Below are 9,207 nucleotides of genomic sequence, written 5' to 3' on the forward strand. Positions count from 1 at the left end.
TCCCCCACTCGTTACCTGTATGAATGGCACCTGTTTGAACTCATCATCTGTATAAAAGACACCTGTCCACAGCCTCAAACAGTCAGACTCCAAACTCCGCCATGGCCAAGACCAAAGAGCTTTCGAAGGACACCAGGAAAAGTATTGTAGACCTGCACCAGACTGGGAAGAGTGAATCTACAATAGGCAAGCAGCTTGGTGTGAAAAAATCAACTGTGGGAGCAATCATCAGAAAATGGAAGACATACAAGACCACTGATAATCTCCCTCGATCTGGGGCTCCACGCAAGATCTCATCCCGTGGGGTCAAAATGATCATGAGAACGGTGAGCAAAGATCCCAGAACCACACGGGGGGACCTGGTGAATGACCTGCAGAGAGCTGGGACCAAAGTAACAAAGGTCACCATCAGTAACACACTACAACGGCAGGGAATCAAATCCCGCAGTGCCAGACGTGTTCCGCTGCTGAAGCCAGTGCATGTCCAGGCCCGTCTGAAGTTTGCCAGAGAGCACATGGATGATACAGCAGAGGATTGGGAGAATGTCATGTGGTCAGATGAAACCAAAGTAGAACTTTTTGGTATAAACTCAACTCGTCGTGTTTGGAGGAAGAAGAATAGTGAGTTGCATCCCAAGAACACCATACCTACTGTGAAGCATGGGGGTGGAAACATCATGCTATGGGGCTGTTTTTCTGCCAAGGGGACAGGACGACTGATCCGTGTTAAGGACAGAATGAATGGGGCCATGTATCGTGAGATTTTGAGCCAAAACCTCCTTCCATCAGTGAGAACTTTGAAGATGAAACGAGGCTGGGTCTTCCAACATGACAATGATCCAAAACACACCGCCCGGGCAACAAAGGAGTGGCTCCGTAAGAGGCATTTGAAAGTCCTGGAGTGGCCTAGCCAGTCTCCAGACCTCAACCCCATAGAAAATCTGTGGCGGGAGTTGAAAGTCCGTGTTGCTCGGCGACAGCCCCAAAACATCACTGCTCTCGAGAAGATCTGCATGGAGGAATGGGCCAAAATACCAGCTACTGTGTGTGCAAACCTGGTAAAGACCTATAGTAAACGTTTGACCTCTGTTATTGCCAACAAAGGTTATGTTACAAAGTATTGAGTTGTATTTTTGTTATTGACCAAATACTTATTTTCCACCCTGATTTACGAATAAATTCTTTACAAATCCTACCATGTGGATTCATGGATTTTTTTTTCACATTCTGTCTCTCACAGTTGAAGTGTACCTCTGGTGCAAATTACTGACCTCTGTCATCATTTTAGGTGGGGGAACTTGCACAATCGGTGGCTGACTAAATACTTTTTTGCCCCACTGTATGTGGAGTCGGAGCCGCCGGCTGGGGAAGCCAAGTAGGCAGTGAGACAGTGCCAGGGAGAGAGACCCTTTTGCAGCAGCTCGGCCACTCAGTGGATGGCCGAGGTAGGACGAGACCCAGGGCCTGTCCCAGGAGCTGAGCAGCCGACCTGCACCATCCACGACAGGGGAGGGGCTGGTGGCTCAGGCCACTGAGGGCCCAAGTGAGGAGTGACCCAAGAATTGTCACCAGGGCATAGCAGCCACTCTGCGCCGTCAGGCGGCCAGCAAGAGTAGGCCTGATGAGACACTGGCGGACAGTCGGGAAGTTTCAGCTCACTGCGCGGGCACTTGCAAGCCATGTGACCCGTGACACAGGGGCAACGCACTAGACAGAGAGCCAGCGCTGCATGCTGGAGAACACTCACTCCCTGGCTGACCTATCAGACACACCGAGGTCGGACTGGCGTGTGAGCCAGCGAACCGCGGGCTATACGCCAGGGGAACACAGGCCGCAGCAGCAGTACAGCTGCAAAGACGAAGGGCCAAGGCAGGGATGCGACCTGAAGGGTCCATCCACACAGCCACGGAGCCACCCAGCCGTCCACAGACGGTCTAGCCCGTCAGACGCAGCGAGGTCCGACTGGCGTATAAAACCGACGAAGTGCGGGCAATATGCCAGGGGAAGCAGCAGTGCTGGCCACTAGGCCCAACTCAAAGGATGTCAGGAGAGAGGAGGGCGGTTGGAGGACAGCTGAGCCTAGACTCCGAGTCCTCCCCGCCTTCACTGGCCCAGGCCTCACAGAGGCGGGGCCATGTGAGGGAACGCTGCAGCCATCATCCCCTCCCCATTTTAGCCTGAGAGACACAGGATGGTGGAGGGCTCACCATGTCCCCACCCCGCCTGCAGCTGTCGTGTCAAGCTCCATCCCTATAGAGGGAGCGACAAAATGGCCGCCAGCAGGGCAGCAGTTATCCTCATGCCCCCGTTAGGGCATGCCGCCCTCCCTCATCCGGATGGGCCAGGGGCGCGGCTTTCAGGGGAGGGGCCAAAGGCTACTACTCCCACCATGCATGGCAGCAACCAAGTGCGGGCAGGGGACCATAAATGCTGGGAGGCAGGACACTCAACTGCTTACAACCAGACCAATCAGGCAGCAGCGGCACCTTAGACAGGAGGCGCTGTGGCTGCGTGAGAGCATCAACCTTGAGGTCCGCTCTAGTAGACAGGACCTCAGGAGGGGCTAATTCCCACACTCGGCATGCTCCAATCAAGAGCTGAAGGGACACATCTCGCCCAACACTGGGCCTGGAGACCAACTGGGGGCAGCGCAGGGACAGGTGGGCAACACCGGAGGAGAGGATGGAAGCTTCTTCAACATCCGTCACCTGATGTCTACCTCCACCGGCCCAGGCCTCACATAGGCGGAGCCATGGGAGGCCTGCTGTGGGAGGGGAGGGAGCCCATGGCCTGCCTAACTGGTGTCACAGCAGCGGCAGCCATGTTCCCCATAGTAGCCTGCTCTCTCATTTTTGGAGGCAGGAGAAGGGGGAGGGACGGCCATTTAATGCTTTCAAAAAACCAAGCACGGTCTGCCTAGTTCGTGCTGGCAACAAAGCAGTGCATGCAAGCGTCAGCTTCTTTAGCCAGCACAGCATGCTCTAGCTGCTTTGATGTAGTTGTTTATTTTCCCTTTTTCGCCCAGGCACAGCAACACTGCTCGTGCCTATCGTCAAAAGGCAAAAATGAGGAAATGAAAGGTAAGTGACGGAAGTGACGGACAAGGTAAGCCACTCATGTTGTAACTGACGTCAGACGCCGGAGATTTTGGCGTAAAATTAAAGCGAATAGTAGTTTAGATTTGAACAAATTCATTTAAGCTTCAGTATTACCAAATACACTTATCAATTGTCTTATAACTAACAACATTTGTCTAAATCATCTCCAACACCCTGGAGAACAATGGGGAGAGTTTAGAGGCTCTCAAAGATTACATTGATCAGTGCTTCCAGGATCTCGTGATGAAGAAGGCCCAGAGCGCAGCTTCCCCGGCCAAATCTGAAACGCCGTCTTCGAAAAGACAACGCCCGGCAGATTCCCCCAGCACAACATCGCCAGCCGGCAAAGATATTGTCGACATACTGGAGACAATCGACCAACGATTGTCCAGTTTCGACGCAAGGCTGTCCTTGGTGGAGATTCTTCACCGGGAATTTAAATGCTTGCGAGAATCCCTGGAGTTCAGCCAGCAGCAGGTGGAAACGCTTGCTGCTGAAAATGCCACGCTGAGGGAGTCGGTGAGTTGTGAGTTGAAGTATTGATGTAATAAAGGTGTGTTAAAGGTCAAAGGTCTCTGCTCCTCTCTCTCTGTTCCTCTCTCTCTCCCTCTCCCTTCCTCCCTCTCTCCCTCTTTCTCTCTCTCTCTCTCTGTTCCTCTCTCTCTCCCTCTCTCTCTCTCTGTTCCTCTCTCCCCCCTCTCTCTCTCTCTCTGTTCCTCTCTCTCTCTCTCTCTGTTCCTCTCTCTCTCTGTTCCTCTCTCCCTCTCTCTCTCTGTTCCTCTCTCTCTCTCCCTCTCTGTTCCTCTCTCCCTCTCTCTCTCTCCCTCTCTGTTCCTCTCTCTCTCTCTCCCTCTCCCTCTGTTCCTCCCTCTCTCTCTCTCTGTTCCTCTCTCCCCCTCTCTCTCTCCCTCTCCCTCTGTTCCTCTCTCTCTCTCTCTGTTCCTCTCTCTCCCTCTCTGTTCCTCTCTCTCTCTCTCTCTCTCTCTGTTCCTCTCTCCCCCTCTCTCTCTCTCTCTCTCTCTCTCTCTCTCTCTGTTCCTCTCTCTCTCTCTGTTCCTCTCTCTCTCCCTCTCTCTCCCTCTCCCTCTCTCTCTCTCTCTCTCTCTCCCTCTCTGTTCCTCTCTCTCTCTCTCTCTCTGTTCCTCTCTCCCCCTCTCTCTCTCTCTCTCTCTCTCTCTCTCTCTCTGTTCCTCTCTCTCTCTCTGTTCCTCTCTCTCTCCCTCTCTCTCTCCCTCTCTCTCTCTCCCTCTCTGTTCCTCCCTCTCTCTCTCTCTCTGTTCCTCTCTCTCTCTCTCTGTTCCTCTCTCTCTCTCTCTGTTCCTCTCTCCCCCTCTCTCTCTCTCTCTCTCTCTCTCTCCCTCTCTGTTCCTCTCTCTCTCTCTCTGTTCCTCCCTCTCTCCCCCTCTCTCTCCCTCTCTCTCTCTCTCTCTCTGTTCCTCTCTCTCTCTCTCTGTTCCTCTCTCTCTCTCTCTGTTCCTCTCTCCCCCTCTCTCTCTCTCTCTCTCTCTCTCTCTCTGTTCCTCTCTCTCTCTCTCTGTTCCTCTCTCTCTCCCTGTTCCTCTCTCTCTCTCTCTGTTCCTCTCTCCCCCCTCTCTGTTCCTCTCTCCCCCTCTCTCTCTCTCTCTCCCTCTCTGTTCCTCTCTCTCTCCCTGTTCCTCTCTCTCTCTCTCTGTTCCTCTCTCTCTCTCTCTGTTCCTCTCTCTCTCCCTCTCTGTTCCTCTCTCCCCCTCTCTCTCTCTCTCTCTCTCTCCCTCTCTGTTCCTCTCTCTCTCTCTGTTCCTCTCTCTCTCCCTCTCTGTTCCTCTCTCCCCCTCTCTCTCTCTCTCTCTCTCTCCCTCTCTGTTCCTCTCTCTCTCTCTGTTCCTCTCTCTCTCCCTCTCTGTTCCTCTCTCCCCCTCTCTCTCTCTCTCTCTCTCTCCCTCTCTGTTCCTCTCTCTCTCTCTGTTCCTCTCTCTCTCCCTCTCTGTTCCTCTCTCCCCCTCTCTCTCTCTCTCTCTCTCTCCCTCTCTCTGTTCCTCTCTCTCTCTCTCTGTTCCTCTCTCTCTCTCTCTGTTCCTCTCTCCCCCTCTCTCTCTCTCTCTCTCTCTCTCTCTCTGTTCCTCTCTCTCTCCCTCTCTCTGTTCCTCTCTCTCCCTCTCTCTCTCTCTCCCTCTCTGTTCCTCCCTCTCTCTCTCTCTCTGTTCCTCTCTCTCTCTGTTCCTCTCTCTCTCTCTTCCTCTCTGTTCCTCTCTCTCCCTCTCTGTTCCTCTCTCTCTCTCTCTGTTCCTCTCTCTCTCTCTCTGTTCCTCTCTCTCTCTCTCTGTTCCTCTCTCCCCCCTCTCTGTTCCTCTCTCTCTCTCTCTCTCTCTCTCTCCCTCTCTGTTCCTCTCTCTCTCTCTGTTCCTCTCTCTCTCCCTCTCTGTTCCTCTCTCTCTCCCTCTCTGTTCCTCTCTCCCTCTCTCTCTCTCCCTCTCTGTTCCACTCTCCCACTCTCTCTCTCTCTCTCTGTTCCTCTCTCCCCCCCTCTCTCTCTCTCTCTCTCTCCCTCTCTGTTCCTCTCTCTCTCTCTCTGTTCCTCTCTCTCTCTCTCTTTGTTCCTCTCTCTCTCTCTGTTCCTCTCTCCCCCTCTCTGTTCCTCTCTCTCTCTCTGTTCCTCTCTCCCCCTCTCTGTTCCTCTCTCTCTCTGTTCCTCTCTCCCCCTCCCTGTTCCTCTCTCTCTCTGTTCCTCTCTCCCCCTCTCTGTTCCTCTCTCCCCCTCGCTGTTCCTCTCTCTCTCTCTCTCTCTCTCTCTGTTCCTCTCTCCCCCTCCCTGTTCCTCTCTCTCTCTCTGTTCCTCTCTCCCCCTCCCTGTTCCTCTCTCTCTCTCTGTTCCTCTCTCCCCCTCGCTGTTCCTCTCTCTCTCTCTCTCTCTCTGTTCCTCTCTCTCTCTCTGTTCCTCTCTCCCCCTCTCTGTTCCTCTCTCTCTCTGTTCCTCTCTCTCTCTCTCTGTTCCTCTCTCCCTCTCTGTTCCTCCCTCTCTCTGTTCCTCTCTCTCTCTCTCTGTTCCTCTCTCTCTCTTTTCCTTTCTCTCTCTCTGTTCCTCTCTCCCTCTCTCTGTTCCTCTCTCTCTCTCTGTTCCTCTCTCCCTCTCTGTTCCTCTCTCCCTCTCTCTTTTCCTCTCTCTCTCTCTGTTCCTCCCTCTCTCTCTCTGTTCCTCTCTCTCTCTGTTTCTCTCTCTCTCTCTGTTCCTCTCTCCCCCTCTCTGTTCCTCTCTCTCTCTCTGTTCCTCTCTCCCCCTCTCTGTTCCTCTCTCTCTCTCTTTTCCTCTATCCCCCTCTCTGTTCCCCTCTCTCTCTCTGTTCCTCTCTCCCCCTCTCTGTTCCTCTCTCTCTGTTCGTCTCTCCCCCTCTCTGTTCCTCTCTCTCTCTTTTTCTCTCTCTGTTCCTCTCTCTCTCTCTGTTCCTCTCTCTCCCCCTCTCTGTTCCTCTCTCTCTCTCTGTTCCTCTCTCTCTCTCTCTGTTCCTCTCTCTCTCTGTTTCTCTCTCTGTTCCTCTCTCTCTCTCTGTTCCTCTCTCTCCCCCTCTCTGTTCCTCTCTCTCTCTCTGTTCCTCTCTCCCCCTCTCTGTTCCTCTCTCTCTCTGTTTCTCTCTCTGTTCCTCTCTCTCTCTCTGTTCCTCTCTCTCCCCCTCTCTGTTCCCCTCTCTCTCTCTGTTCCTCTCTCCCCCTCTCTGTTCCTCTCTCTCTCTCTCTGTTCCTCTCCCTCTCTGTTCCTCTCTCCCCCTCTCTCCCCCTCTCTCCCTCTTTCTGTTCCTCTCTCTCTCTCTGTTCCTCTCTCTCTCTTTCTGTTCCTCTCTCTCTCTGTTCCTCTCTCCCCCTCTCTGTTCCTCTCCCTCTCTGTTCCTCTCTCCCCCTCTCTCTCCCTCTCTCCCTCTCTCTGTTCCTCTCTCTCTCTCTGTTCCTCTCTCTCTCTTTCTGTTCCTCTCTCTCTCTGTTCCTCTCTCTCTCTGTTCCTCTCTCTCTCTTTCTGTTCCTCTCTCTCTCTGTTCCTCTCTCTCCCCCTCTCTGTTCCTCTCTCTCTCTCTGTTCCTCTCTCTCTCTCTGTTCCTCTCTCCCCCTCTCTGTTCCTCTCTCTCTCTCTCTGTTCCTCTCCCTCTCTGTTCCTCTCTCCCCCTCTCTCTCCCTCTCTCCCTCTCTCTGTTCCTCTCTCTCTCTGTTCCTCTCTCTCTCTTTCTGTTCCTCTCTCTCTCTGTTCCTCTCTCCCCCTCTCTGTTCCTCTCTCTCTCTGTTCCTCTCTCCCCCTCTCTGTTCCTCTCTCTCTCTGTTCCTCTCTCCCCCTCTCTGTTCCTCTCTCCCCCTCTCTGTTCCTCTCCCTCTCTGTTCCTCTCTCTGTCTCTCTCTGTTCCTCTCTCCCTCTCTCTGTTCCTCTCTCCCCCTCTCTGTTCCTCTCTCTCTCTGTTCCTCTCTCCCCCTCTCTGTTCCTCTCTCTCTCTGTTCCTCTCTCCCCCTCTCTGTTCCTCTCTCTCTCTGTTCCTCTCTCCCCCTCTCTGTTCCTCTCCCTCTCTGTTCCTCTCTCCCCCTCTCTGTTCCTCTCTCTCTCTGTTCCTCTCTCTCCCCCTCTCTGTTCCCCTCTCTCTCTCTGTTCCTCTCTCCCCCTCTCTGTTCCTCTCTCTCTCTCTCTGTTCCTCTCCCTCTCTGTTCCTCTCTCCCCCTCTCTCTCCCTCTCTCCCTCTCTCTGTTCCTCTCTCTCTCTCTGTTCCTCTCTCTCTCTTTCTGTTCCTCTCTCTCTCTGTTCCTCTCTCCCCCTCTCTGTTCCTCCCCCTCTCTCTCCCTCTCTCCCTCTCTCTGTTCCTCTCTCTCTCTCTGTTCCTCTCTCCCCCTCTCTGTTCCTCTCTCTCTCTGTTCCTCTCTCTCCCCCTCTCTGTTCCTCTCTCTCTCTCTGTTCCTCTCTCCCCCTCTCTGTTCCCCTCTCTCTCTCTGTTCCTCTCTCCCCCTCTCTGTTCCTCTCTCTCTCTCTCTGTTCCTCTCCCTCTCTGTTCCTCTCTCCCCCTCTCTCTCCCTCTCTCCCTCTCTCTGTTCCTCTCTCTCTCTCTGTTCCTCTCTCTCTCTTTCTGTTCCTCTCTCTCTCTGTTCCTCTCTCCCCCTCTCTGTTCCTCTCTCTCTCTGTTCCTCTCTCCCCCTCTCTCTCCCTCTCTCCCTCTCTCTGTTCCTCTCTCTCTCTCTGTTCCTCTCTCTCTCTTTCTGTTCCTCTCTCTCTCTGTTCCTCTCTCCCCCTCTCTGTTCCTCTCTCTCTCTGTTCCTCTCTCTCCCCCTCTCTGTTCCTCTCTCTCTCTCTGTTCCTCTCTCTCCCCCTCTCTGTTCCTCTCTCTCTCTCTGTTCCTCTCTCCCCCTCTCTGTTCCTCTCTCTCTCTGTTCCTCTCTCTCTGTTCCTCTCTCTCTCTGTTCCTCTCTCTCTGTTCCTCTCTCTCTCTGTTCCTCTCTCCCCCTCTCTGTTCCTCTCTCTCTCTGTTCCTCTCTCCCCCTCTCTGTTCCCCTCTCTCTCTCTGTTCCTCTCTCCCCCTCTCTGTTCCTCTCTCTCTCTCTCTGTTCCTCTCCCTCTCTGTTCCTCTCTCCCCCTCTCTCTCCCTCTCTCCCTCTCTCTGTTCCTCTCTCTCTCTCTGTTCCTCTCTCTCTCTTTCTGTTCCTCTCTCCCCCTCTCTGTTCCTCTCTCTCTCTGTTCCTCTCTCCCCCTCTCTCTCCCTCTCTCCCTCTCTCTGTTCCTCTCTCTCTCTCTGTTCCTCTCTCTCTCTTTCTGTTCCTCTCTCTCTCTGTTCCTCTCTCCCCCTCTCTGTTCCTCTCTCTCTCTGTTCCTCTCTCTCCCCCTCTCTGTTCCTCTCTCTCTCTCTGTTCCTCTCTCCCCCTCTCTGTTCCCCTCTCTCTCTCTGTTCCTCTCTCCCCCTCTCTGTTCCTCTCTCTCTCTCTCTGTTCCTCTCCCTCTCTGTTCCTCTCTCCCCCTCTCTCTCCCTCTCTCCCTCTCTCTGTTCCTCTCTCTCTCTCTGTTCCTCTCTCTCTCTTTCTGTTCCTCTCTCTCTCTGTTCCTCTCTCCCCCTCTCTGTTCCTCTCTCTCTCTGTTCCTCTCTCCCCCTCTCTGTTCCTCTCTCTCTCTCTGTTCCTC

Source organism: Rhamphochromis longiceps, linkage group LG5, assembly GCF_057381845.1.
Source record: "Rhamphochromis longiceps isolate RC_006_pf linkage group LG5, R_longiceps_female_GT1.1, whole genome shotgun sequence".
NCBI lineage: Eukaryota > Metazoa > Chordata > Actinopteri > Cichliformes > Cichlidae > Rhamphochromis > Rhamphochromis longiceps.